This window comes from Eutrema salsugineum, unplaced genomic scaffold (genome assembly GCF_000478725.1).
Source record: "Eutrema salsugineum unplaced genomic scaffold, Eutsalg1_0 scaffold_4, whole genome shotgun sequence".
NCBI lineage: Eukaryota > Viridiplantae > Streptophyta > Magnoliopsida > Brassicales > Brassicaceae > Eutrema > Eutrema salsugineum.
In genome coordinates, this window is record NW_006256686.1 from 242,306 (window position 1) to 255,515 (window position 13,210).

Here is a 13,210-nt window from a genome sequence, read left to right on the forward strand (position 1 = left end):
AGGATCCACCTAGAGGACCAAGCCATGTCCTCTATTGAGCACCAACGTCGCCTTAACCCGAACCTTAAAGAGGTGGTTAAGAAGGAGATACTAAAGCTCCTTGAGGCAGGGATAATATATCCAATCTCTGACTCTCGGTGGGTATCTCCTGTACACGTTGTGCCCAAGAAAGGTGGGATCACGGTGGTGAAAAACGATAAGGATGAACTCATAGCCCAAAGAACTATAACCGGCCATCGCATGTGCATTGACTATAGGAAATTGAATTCTGCATCAAGAAAAGATCATTTTCCTTTACCATTCATTGATCAAATGCTTGAACGGCTAGCTAATCATCCTTATTTTTGTTTTCTTGATGGATACTCGGGGTTCTTTCAAATACCTATAGACCCCCGAGATCAAGAGAAAACGACATTCACCTGCCCTTATGGCACTTATGCTTATAGGAGAATGCCTTTCAGTTTGTGTAATGCACCGACCACTTTTCAAAGATGTATGATGCACATTTTCTCTGATCTAATTGAAGAGAAAGTTGAGGTGTTTATGGATGATTTCTCCGTATACGGTTCCTCTTTCTCCGAATGTCTTGCTAATCTATCTCAGGTTCTAAAGCGATGTGAGGAGCATAGACTTGTCTTGAACTGGGAGAAGTGCCATTTCATGGTCCAAGAAGGCATTGTCTTGGGACACAAGGTATCAGAGAAGGGTATTGAGGTGGACAAGGCTAAGATCGAGGTGATGGTGAACTTACAAGCTCCGAATTCTGTAAAAGGGATAAAAAGCTTTCTTGGGCATGCAGGGTTCTATAGGCGGTTTACTAAAGATTTCTCCAAGATAGCTAGACCCTTGACGAGGCTATTATGTAAAGAAGTGGAGTTTATCTTTGATGAAGAGTGTGAGGAAGCGTTTAAGAGAATCAAGGAGGCTTTGATCAGTGCACCGATAGTACAAGCTCCCGATTGATCTCTACCATTCGAAGTGATGACTGATGCATCTGACTATGCCGTGGGAGCTGTCTTGGGGCAGAAGAAAGATAAGAAGCTCCATGTGATCTACTATGCAAGCCGCACCTTGGACTCGGCTCAAGAAAAGTATGCCACAACCGAGAAAGAAATGCTTGCCATTGTGTTTGCATTTGACAAATTCAGGAGTTATCTAGTGGGATCAAAGGTCACGGTTTATACGGATCATGCGGCCTTGAGGTATCTGATGTCTAAGAAAGACGCTAAGCCGAGGCTGTTGAGATGGGTCTTATTGCTCCAAGAATTTGACATGGAAATACTCGACAAGAAAGGGATTGAAAACGGAGCCACAGATCACCTCTCAAGGCTGAGGATTGAAGAACAGGTCCCTATAGATGGTGCTTTACGCGAGGAACATCTCATGTTAGTCCGATCTTACTTAGAAGTGGAGGAAGCCAACATGATCAAGGAAAGAAGCCTTTTATGGTTCGCGGATCTTTTGAACTACTTGTCTTGCGGTTTAGAGCCACCGGATCTTGATACTTATTAGAGGAAGAAGTTCTTTAGAGATGTGATGAGATATCATTGGGATGAGCCGTATCTTTACGTGCTTAACAAGGACCATCTCTATAGGCGATGCTTGGCCGAAGAAGAGATCCATCCGGTGTTACAAGAATGCCACGGTTCATCGTATGGTGGTCACTTAGGTGCATTCAAGACGGTTGCCAAGGTTTTACAAAGCGGGTTCTAGTGGCCGACTATGTTCAAAGACGCTCAAGATGTGGTATCAAGGTGTGAGGCTTGTCAAAGGCACGGTAACATATCCAAGAGGAATGAGATGCCCCAAAACCCAATTTTTGAAGTAGAGGTCTTCGACTGTTGGGGCATTGACTTCATGGGTCCCTTTGTAAGCTCATATGGAAATCAGTATATCCTTGTCGCGGTGGATTATGTGAGCAAATGGGTCGAAGCGGTCGCATCTCCAACCAACGATTCAAAGGTAGTGGTACAACTCTTCAAGAGTATCATTTTCCCACGGTTTGGAGTCCCAAGGGTAGTAATCAGTGATGGGGGAAGCCACTTTATCAATAAGACTCTTGAGAGTCTTTTGAAGAAGAACGGAGTGAAGCACAAGGTGGCCACCCCTTATCATCCGCAAACCAGCGGCCAAGTGGAGGTTTCCAACCGTCAGATAAAGGCCATTTTGGAAAGAACCTTGAGCTCATCTAGGAAAGATTGGAGCAAGAAACTTGATGATGCTTTGTGGGCCTATAGAACCGCATACAAGACCCCCATTGGAACCTCACCGTTTAACTTGCTCTACGGGAAAAGCTGCCATCTACCGGTTGAGTTGGAATACAAAGCCTTGTGGGCAGTGAAACTTCTGAACTTTGACATCAAGACCGCACAAGAGAAGAGGGTTTTACAGCTTCATGAGCTTGAGGAGATCCGTTTAGATGCTTTTGAGAGCTCTAAGATCTACAAAGAAAGAACCAAGGCGCTCCATGACAAGAAGATACACAAGAGAGAGTTCAAAGAAGGGGACCAAGTGCTGTTGTTCAACTCGAGACTTAAGCTATTCCCTGGGAAGCTAAAGTCTAGGTGGTCCGGTCCGTTCACAATTCATGAAGTAAGGCCCTATGGAGCGGTCGTTCTAAAAGGAAAAGATGGACAAGGTTTTGTGGTAAACGGTCAGAGGGTAAAGCACTACTTGGCATCAGAAACAAGAGAGGGAGCTACCTCAGTTCCTCTTCTTGAACCAGAAACAGCCTGAAAAGGTATGAAAAGTCAAACTTAGAGACGTTAAACAAAGTGCTCTTGGGAGATACCCCAAGCTTATCCTTGTACATATTTCGTTTTTCATCTTCTTTTTCTTTTTATTTGAAGCTTTTTGAAAGGTTTGTTAAGTGTTTCAGGAGTTAGACAGTGAACCTTGAGGATGAAAGTAAGAAAAAGCTTGAAAAAGACACGGCCTGATGAATTAAGTCAAAGAGCATACATAGCCTTGGTATCGACCCTCGGTATATTCATACCGCGGTCACCTTTTATCGAGTGAAAGCTTAAGAACCTCAGCTAAATTCCTCGACTTAATTTCATCATGGCCGTGTCTGAGAAGTGAAGTGGTGAAATGACTAAGTGTGGGGGAGGCTCACGGTGTAAAACACCTCGGTATAATTATACCGAGGCGCCATGTCTACTTTAAACGGTTAAAAATCTCGATCCGAGGCCGCGACCAGTTTACACCAAGGCCAGCCTGTTTAAACCCCCAAGCTTCACGTGTTCTTTGTTAAAACAAGTGGCCTCGGCATGATGCCCTCGTGGTGGAGCATGCCGAGGTGCCCGGTTTCAAGAACAATCAAAAACAAGAACACTTGGAACACTTAGATCGAAGAAGAGGCTTTGCGCGGTCTAAGGAAAAGACGTGAAGGCCACTGAGAATTACTCGTTAGCATGAGCTTAAATCACTCGGCTTGGTGCCCTCGAGGTGGAACAAGTCGAGGCCGCTCAAGTTAAGACGAGAAATATCGGTTTAGACCGTACGGCCCACGTCATTCCTTTACCGCGTTCATTAGAAGGCTTTGCGCGGCATTTTGAATTTAAACGCCCGGTCAAGATGGTTTTTGGCGCGGTCAACGGCTGGAGTTAGAGCAGAGGGGGGGACGAGTCCCACAACAGTCCAAACGCCAGCTGGAAAGCGCGCTCCAGCCCATACCAGCCTCCATACCGAGCTAAAACGCAGAGTTTGCCTTCTTCACTCTTTTCTCTGCATTTCGCGAACAAAACTCTCTCATTTCTCATTCATTTCACGTGATTCCAAGCGCTCTAGACTCCTTAGGGTGTTGTCTATTCTGCATAAGCATCTCACTGAGCTTGAATCTTGCACTCCCAAAGGTATTTGCATCTTAAAGAACTCATCTTTTTCCTTCATTCTTTGCGAGCTTAAATGTTTGTAAAATGTGGAATCGATTCTTCTAGAACATATCGGCCTTTGGGAACAATTTTAAAAATTCCATTAGGATAGACAACACATGAAAAACTGGTATTTGCTCTGAAAATCACTTGTTCTTGAGTTTTTAAAATTCTTGAGAAAATGCGCTTGGAATCGGTTTAAATGGTGAACCGAGTTGTTGAGCTGAACTGTCTAGATATCTTGTCTCTCTCTGGTTGTTCTAGCTTGTTGATACTCTCTTTGATGTTTGAAAAAGCTATAAACCTGGTCTTGTTAGAGAAAAAGCTCTGTTCTTGCTATCTTTAGATACATGTGCTTAGCGAGACACTTGATTCTAATGGTTCTCTCGAGAATCTGCCTTGCAGATGACCGGCGAACGAACCGTTCCTGCTCATGAGACGAACAAAGGCGAGGTCCAGAGGAGGGGTACGAAAGGAAAAGCCGTTGCCTTGGCACATAGTGGTGGAACAAGCAAGAAACCCTCAGCAAGACCCGATGGCGAACCAGTCGCTAAACGAGCAAGGAACGCCGAGGGCCACTTCCGTTGCCGGCCCTTGAATCAAGAAGAAATGGGAAGCAGGCAGCCGTTGGATCCGACGAGGATGAGCTCAAAGCCATAGTCCCTCATGAAGCCAACTGTGGCAAGAAGGCCAAGAAGGAACCAAAGCCCGAGCCCGAGGAAGAGCACTTCCCAACTACTGAGGAGTACTTGGACCACTTTAACTCTATAAGAGTGGCTCAAGGTCGGTTTCCTGATATGGAGTTGTTGAGAAAGCTCGAGATACTCGATGATGTTACTCTGATCTTTCAAAACATGGGCTTGGCCGAGTTCTTTATGATGAGCGATGTTGCTTATGAGGGGATCACGCAACAGTTTCTTGCCACTTTGGAGGTTGTCATCTACCCCAAGAGAGATCCCAAGCGCTTACATGGCAAAGGGTTCGGCCACATTGAGTTTCACATGGAAAACGTGCACTACAAGGTCAGTTTCAAGGAGCTTGATGAAATATTTGGTTTTGAAAGGAATGGAAGCTCGCTTGACAAGTTCGTGTACCCAAAAGAGGAGTTGGCTGCTTTGTGGGAAACGATCGCTTTTGGACCTTACTTGGGAGGCAAGAGCAAGACGAGTTGCATCAGAAACCCTGCGATCCGATACACCAACCGAGTTCTAGCCTCTACATTCTTCTCGACCTATAACCCTGGTGTTATTCATACGGCCGAGCTTGAACTGTTAGGACTTGGACTGAAGCCGCTCATCACTCAAATGAAGAACAAGCAGGAGTTCCAAGGGCCAGTGCACGTACCATCTTTAGGCGCATTCTTTGCAATCCAAATGCTCACTTACCGGCACAATGTGTGGTGCGACCGAAAGAAGAAAGGAGCAAGGAGGCTTCAGAACGGTTGGATTGTCACTAAGATTTTGAGAGCTCAGGGATTCATATTCCCTGATTCACCATCAAGGCCGAGTCTCATTGATGAGCAATACTTAAGTAAAAGTGGCTTCTTTGGAGGCAAATCCGGGGACAAATGGGTTTACAACTTCACGCTGATGCACAGAGACGGGACACAAGTTCTACTGCGTAACCGAGGCCTCACCGTGCTTGATAAGCAGTGTAACGTCTCCTTCTATGTCCTCAAAGATCAGTTGTACAACCCATCTCTCGACCCACCAATGCGCAAGTGCACCAAGGCCGCACCGAGCAAGCCTCAGAACGAGAATGGCCGGGCGGGATGTGAAAATGAAGAGGAAAGACACACTGAGAGAAGAATTGGAGCAGGACAATATCATTTTGATCCGTATGTATGGGGCGAGCCTGAATACCACACCAAGAAGCTGTATTCGCGAGTGAACACCCTCCAAAAGTGGTGTAAGTGGCAAGACAAGACCATTCACGCGTTGATGGACTGTGTAAGGCACCTGAAAAAGAAAGTCAAGCAACTCACCAGACCATCTTCTCCGGACAAGAACTCGGCGACCTCAACCGCACCGGTTACACAAGAAGAGGTTAGAGAAAGCTCAAACGCGAGGAATCCGGAGTTTCCACCAGGCAAAGAGGACTGGATCGATCCTGCCTCGGCATTTTTACCTTAACCTTCGGAGAGCAGCCCACCACGTCAGTCCACACCCTCCTGCTCAACGTCAAATCCCTCGTACTACTTGGGATCAGACCTCTCAGACTGAGGTATCGACTTCAAACTCTTGTAAATATGCATCTTGTATATACCATATTGCATTTAGTTTATCTTTTTACTTCTCTCACACGCTTTTATAACACACGGGACTGTGTTATTTAAGTGTGGGGGAGGAGCTTTGTGTTTTCTGATCTTGTTTTCTCTGTTCTTATTTGACTTTTGCATTCTTGAGTCTCAATTAGCTTTGTACATATGATAAAATTGCATCATTTTAGTTGCATCTCGCATTCTAAGATCGAGTCTAGTTGCATCATGTAGGATTGCATCAATGCAAGGAGCAATGATAGATTTTTTCCTAGAGAGTAAATCACTTGAGAACTTGAACTAAATATACTTGTGAAACTCATTCTGTGCTTGTAAAGCTTGAAATGATTTGAATCTGAGAAGCAAGTTTGAATTACACTCAACTCTAGCTAAGTGATAACCCTGAACTTGAATTGTAAATATCTTTTGATGCATTGCTTGAATAGGCTTGTGGATGCCGATATACATACTTGAGCTAGAATCGTTGTTTTCACCACCCTCCTTCCTTAGCTCAAGTAGCTGAATCCGCATCATGGATCAGTTCCCTCACCTTGAACCCATCTTTCTTTTGAGCCAATGTTTGTGTGTGAATTGTAAGGCCACCTTGGACCGAACTTAGCAGAAAGTGTTAGGTTTAGAGCGACAAGGGCATGTCTCATTGAGTGCTGTGTTCCAACATCAAGGAACTGAGAGTATTGACGAGGAATAAGTGTGGGGGAAAAGACTTGTTGGTGAGTGGAAAAAGGTGAGCTGAGTGGAAAAGAGAGAGTGAAATTAGCTAGGGGAATGAAAGAAAAAGAATTGAGTCTTGGATTTGAAAAGATGAGCTCTGTTGTTTTTAAAAGAAAATTTTAGTCTCTGAAATGAAAAGAAGCCAAAAAGACTCAAGTGTTCTAAAATGAAAAGAAAAGGGGCTATTCGCTATGAAAGAAAAGAGCTGTGTGAATAAGTGAACACCAAGGCTTGAGAATTAAAGCAAAAGTGAGTCCCCTAGTGAAAAGAATACGATTGAGAAAAGTGAGGATCTTGAAAGGGTGAGCAAGTGAGGAAGCTTTGAGTGGAGTGTGGGGTGTGTGATAACACCGTATTTTGACCACTTTTATGGATCATAATTGTATCTTATGCAGGTGTTTTAACTCTGTTTTCAATGTTTTTAAAGTGTTTTCAATGTTTTAGAGTTTCAAAAGACTTTACAGGAAACTTGGGCAAAAGGTATGCAATTTGGAACAAATGAGCAATTTTGGATAAATGCAGACCGTCAGAAGTATGACAAGCGATGAAAACCTTTTCACCGTCTGATCACCCCCCAAAATTTGAGACAACATAGAGGATCCAACCAGCATTCTAATGCACTTGGTTTGGAGACAATCCAACGGTTAGATCTTCAGATACTCTCGATGCAAGAATGACAGAAAATGCAGTTCCGGAAGAGAGCATGTGCCGGGACCGCGGCCAACACCTATTTTCCCGCGGGTAGAGCTACCGCGACCGCGGACTTTGGTCGTTCACTTTCCCGACGACTTAATTAAAGCCCAGATCAATTCCTTTCGTTATTTTTGAAGCCCTAAGTGTCCAGAACCACCCCAGAAGCTATAAATACCCCCTTTAGGTCATTCCTAAAGGTGTGGAGACGACATAAGATAGAAAGAGAGAGAGATTTCGTGATATCATATGTTGCGAAAGCTTTCATTGATTGTCTGAACTAGGGTGAAACGAGCAATTCTTCTATAGGAGTGGAAACCTACCTGTAGTTGAGTTGTGAATGTTGATGAGTCTTGTCCTGCTATTGCATCTTCTCCCTTCCAGAATCAGAGTGGAAACCTACAGATTAGGGTTGCGAGAGATAGTTGTTTAGTGCTGCGAAAGTAGGCTATTCATACTTCCGTGCCTCGAGTTCTAGAACATACGTAGTTGATTACCTTTATCACTTGTTTAAAATCGACATAGCCTATTCCATGAACCCCTGGGAATTCCCCTTGAGCACCAACGTTTGTCTTTAATTGTTTACAGCCTTCTAGTTTCAATCGATTTTTACCTTCAATTTTAATTGCTTTTCATTCGCTTTTCCTTGCTTCAATTCGCCTCTTGTTTAATCGCTTACTACTTGTTTTACTTGCTTTCGTTTTTCAATTGCTTTTACTTTCTTTGCTTTCTAGTTTAGATTTAGTGACAACCAAAAACCCCAAACCAAAACCAAAACCCTTTTAGTTCTAATCTGATTTAAGCGTTGCAGTGAATTCGTACTGAAACAACTAAGTCTCTGTGGATCGATACCCTAAGTACTACAGCGCACATCTGTGCACTTGCAGACATTTAAGGGTTATAAATTTAAAACCTGAAGCTTAGTAAAACGAAAACAACAACCCCGTTTACAACTCGCAATCAAGTTTTTGGCGCCGTTGCCGGGGACTTAAAATTTGTTTCGTTGCGAATCCCAGCTTAAATCCATTAGAACACTTGTTTATTTTTACTTTTTCTTTTGAATTTTTCAGGTTTCTCTGAGATGACAGACCGGGAACATGTTCCCGGAACTCTTTGTGATCCACCAAATCGTGTGGATGGTGATCCAATCGACGATGATGACCTGACTGATGATGAGTTTGAAGAACCGATTTATGATGACAATGAGCTAATTGGATCGGTCAAACACAAAGATGATGATGAACTGATTGGAAGTTTCGATTCACTCGAAAAATTCATGGGAGATCGAAGAGCTATTCAACCAGCCTTACCTGAAGATGGCAAAACCGAAATTAAGGTACCCCATATCCATTTAGTTCAACAAAATCAATTCTCTGGTTATTCATTCGAAAATCCGATAGACCATATCGAGACGTTCGAAGAATTATGTGCAACCATTACAGCAAATGGGGATTACCACAAGTGTAGTCTTTTCCCATTCTCTCTTAGAGATAAGGCCAGCAAATGGCTAAAATCTTTGCCACCTGCTTCACTAAAAACGTGGGCAGCGTGTAAAACTGCTTTCCTAAATCGTTTTTACACTAGAAATCGTACAAATCTCTTAAGAAAGAAGATAAGAACTTTTAAACAAAAAGAAGATGAAGATCTTTTAGATACTTGGGAAAGATTTAGGGAATACCAAAGAGATTGTCCACACCATGGATATGCCGAGGAATACCTGCTAAGTATTTTCTATCACGGTATAACTCCAGAGTTACGACACTCTTTTGATATAGCAAGTAATGGAGATTTCACAACTAAATCTGTAGAAGATGCTCACGTTTTCATTAAAAAATTAGGAAACAGCATCCAAAATCAAGTAACCTTTGGTAATTCTGCACTTCCTGAGAAGAAAGAAGAGATCTCAGAAGTTATAAAGTGTCTCCGTCACATAATGAGTCATCTTGGATTGCAACAACCAAATAGGGTACACAATACGTGTAACTTTGATGGCTGGGACAACCCAATGGATTCTTATGGTCAAGGGATGGTTAACACTGCAGAAGTCTATCAAATTCAAGATTTTCCATCCGTTTATGATCACCGCGGGTCCATTCGTCCGGACCGCGGCCAAACAAGCTTTCACCGCGGTCGTGCTGGTTCTGACCGCGGCCAAGACGTGTTTCACCGCTGTCGTGAGCCACCTGACCGCGGGAAATTGTCTTCTGAGCTTGCATGGACACCACCTCCCGAACCAATCTCGGCTATTCAATCTAATCCTGTTTCCTATCCTAGTTTTCCCTCTTTTGAAGCTGAAAACCTAAACAAAAAGAATTTAGAGCTTGAAAAATCTATGTCTCAAGAGATTAGTGATCTTAGATCTGAACTAAAAGAGATGCAGAAGGATTTCGATGAAAGATTATCCACCCTCGTTAGCATAATTGTCAAAACTAATTCTAAAAACTTAGAAAATTCTGAAGAGGAGCCAAGTGAAAATTCTTTCGAAAGCTCAAGTGAAGCAGATCCCTCTGATCATGTGAAAGCTATCACACTTAGGAGTGGATTAGCTTACAAAGAGCCTGAATTTCCTAAAGATCCCGAAGTTGAGGAAAAGGGTAAGGAAAAGGAGAAAGAAAAAGAAAGAATCACGAATGAAGATGTTGTAAAGGAAGTGGTAGGAGAGAAGGATGGAGAAGAAGTAAGAGAAGATTCATCCCGGGAAATCCTTGGAGAAGATCCAATTCCACCTCCACCAACTCGTGTCTATAAACCTAAACCTCCATATCCTAGAGCCTTAAGAGCCCCTAAGAAAGAAAAAGAAAAAGCTAAGCTGAAAGAGTTGATTGATCAATTAAATGTGAAATCACCTTTCGTAGAAGCTTGTGCTATGATTCCTGCTTTAAGAAAATACATGAAGGGTATTCTAACAAATTATTTAACTCTTGAAGAAGGTGTTATGATGATAACCCATGAATGTAGTTCTATCCTGCAAAGCCAAATCCCTGAAAAGAAAAATGATCCTGGAAGCTTTGTACTTTCATGCACCATCAATGATGTAGCTTTTGAGCGTGCTCTCTGCGATTTAGGATCTAGCATAAACATGATGCCTCTTTCAGTAGCAAAACGTTTAGGACATCACACTTTCAAGCCCACTAAAATCTCTTTAGTATTAGCTGATCGTTCTGTTAGACAACCAGTAGGTATCCTAGTAGATGTTCCTGTAGAAATCGAAAAATGTTTCATACCAACCAATTTCGTAGTTCTAGAACTAGAAAAAGAACCTAAGGATCCACTTATTCTTGGACGACCATTCCTATCTACAGCCGGAGCCATAATCAATGTTCCTGAAGGAAAAATTGACCTTCATCTAGCCGGTTCAGTTATGCAGTTTGACATGAACAAAAGTTTCGATAAACCAACTTTGGATGGCAAAATTTGTTGGGTTGATGAGTTAGACGGGATTATTGAGGAAGTCTATGAAGATCTGCTTCTAGACGACCCTTTAAGTGTCACGCTTTCACCCGCAAAAGACAAACGCAATTTCCTTGAAGGAATTTCGAGTGAGTGCTCAGTTATGCTTGATAAATCCGAAACTTATAGGAAACCTCTACACTATCTAGATCTTAAGGACCAAACAAACATTCCTACACCTCCTAAAGACACTGCTGCAGCAATTAACGATCCTTGGAGTGAGCTTAAAGCCCCTAAAGTCGAGCTTAAACCTCTTCCCGTCGGACTTAAGTACGCTTTCCTTGGACCAAATTCTACTTATCCTGTCAAAATAAACTCTGGTTAGACAGAAGAAGAAACCACAATGCTGTTGACTGAGCTGAGAAAGCATAGAAAAGCCTTAGGATATTCACTTGTTGACATACCTGGAATCTCTCCAGATCTTTGTATTCACAAGATAAATCTAGAAAAAAATGCTAAAAACTCAATCGAAAGTCAAAGGAGACTGAACCCTAATCTCATGGATGTTGTCAAGAAGGAGATTATGAAGCTTTTAGAAGCTGGAATAATTTTTCCTATCTCAGATAGCACTTGGGTTAGCCCAGTTCATGTTGTTCCGAAGAAAGGAGGAGTCACTGTCATTAAAAATGATAAAGATGAAATGATCGCTACGAGGACAGTAACTGGACATCGTATGTGCATCGATTACCGGAAACTGAACGCAGCAACTAGGAAAGATCATTTTCCACTTCCCTTCATAGATCAAATGCTAGAAAGATTAGCTAATCATCCCTACTATTGCTTCCTTGATGGATACTCCGGATTTTTCCAAATTCCTATTCGCCCGGAGGATCAAGAAAAAACGACATTCACTTGTCCATATGGCACGTTTGCTTACAGACGTATGCCTTTTGGATTGTGTAATGCACCTGCTACCTTCCAGCGGTGCATGATGTCGATCTTCACAGATTTTATTGAGGATTTCATGGAAGTATTCATGGACGATTTCTCTGTCTATGGATCTTCTTTTGAAAAATGCCTAGGCAATCTTGGTAAAGTTCTGCAAAGATGTGAAGATAAGCACTTAGTATTAAATTGGGAAAAATGTCACTTCATGGTACAAGATGGAATCGTTCTTGGGCACAGAATTTCCGGAAAAGGTATTGAAGTTGACAAAGCTAAAATCGAAGTCATGACCAGCCTACAACCACCCACAAACGTAAAAGGAATTTGTAGTTTCTTAGGACACGCAGGATTCTATAGGCGCTTCATTAAAGATTTTTCTCAAATAGCTAGACCTCTTACGCGTTTGCTTTGCAAAGAAACGAACTTCGAGTTCGATGATGAGTGCTTAGCCGCGTTTCATAAGATCAAACAAGCTCTTGTCTCCGCCCCTGTCGTGCAAGCACCTGATTGGGAACTCCCATTCGAAATCATGTGCGATGCAAGTGACTATGCAGTCGGAGCAGTGCTTGGCCAACAAAAAGATAAGAAACTGCACGTAATCTACTACGCAAGCAGAACTCTTGACGAAGCTCAATGCAATTATGCTACAACAGAGAAAGAACTTCTAGCTGTCGTATTTGAATTTGAGAAATTTCGTTCTTATCTCGTAGGATCTAAGGTCATAGTTCATACTGATCATGCTGCAATCAAGTATTTAATGTCTAAGAAAGACGCTAAACCTCGGTTGATAAGATGGATCCTCCTACTGCAAGAATTCAATATCGAAATTCGAGATCGAAAAGGAGCAGATAATGGAGTTGCAGACCATCTTTCACGAATTCGAGTTGAAGAAAGATTGCCTCTAAATGACAGTTTGCCAGAAGAAAACATCTATGCAATAGATACTACCCCCAATGCCAATACCGCACCACCTCGCCCTCTAATGCGACGAGCAGATGCTTTCAACACCCCATGGTTTAGGCACATAGCGAATTACCTAGCAGCTGATGTAGAACCACCACAATTCTTTGGTTATAGGAAGAAAAAGTTTCTGAAAGACATAAGACATTATTTTTGGGATGAACCCTATCTCTATAAGAGGTGTGCTGATGGGTTATTCCGAAGATGCGTTGCTGAAGAAGAGATGGAAGGAATTTTATTCGGATGCCATAGCTCGTCTTACGCAGGACACTTTGCAACCTTCAAAACCGCTTCAAAGATCTTACAAGCTGGTTTTTGGTGGCCTACTTTGTTCAAAGATACTAAAGCTTACATATCGCGATGC

The 13,210-nt window shown here is 42.6% G+C and overlaps 1 non-coding gene across 1 annotated transcript; it reads right to left on the bottom strand.

Moving 5' to 3' along the window:
- Positions 1-9,147: 9,147 nt before the first annotated feature.
- LOC112084923 lies at positions 9,148-9,255 on the bottom strand. Its single transcript, XR_002898577.1, has one exon. It is a non-coding gene; the product is annotated as a small nucleolar RNA R71 (small nucleolar RNA).
- Positions 9,256-13,210: the final 3,955 nt, after the last annotated feature.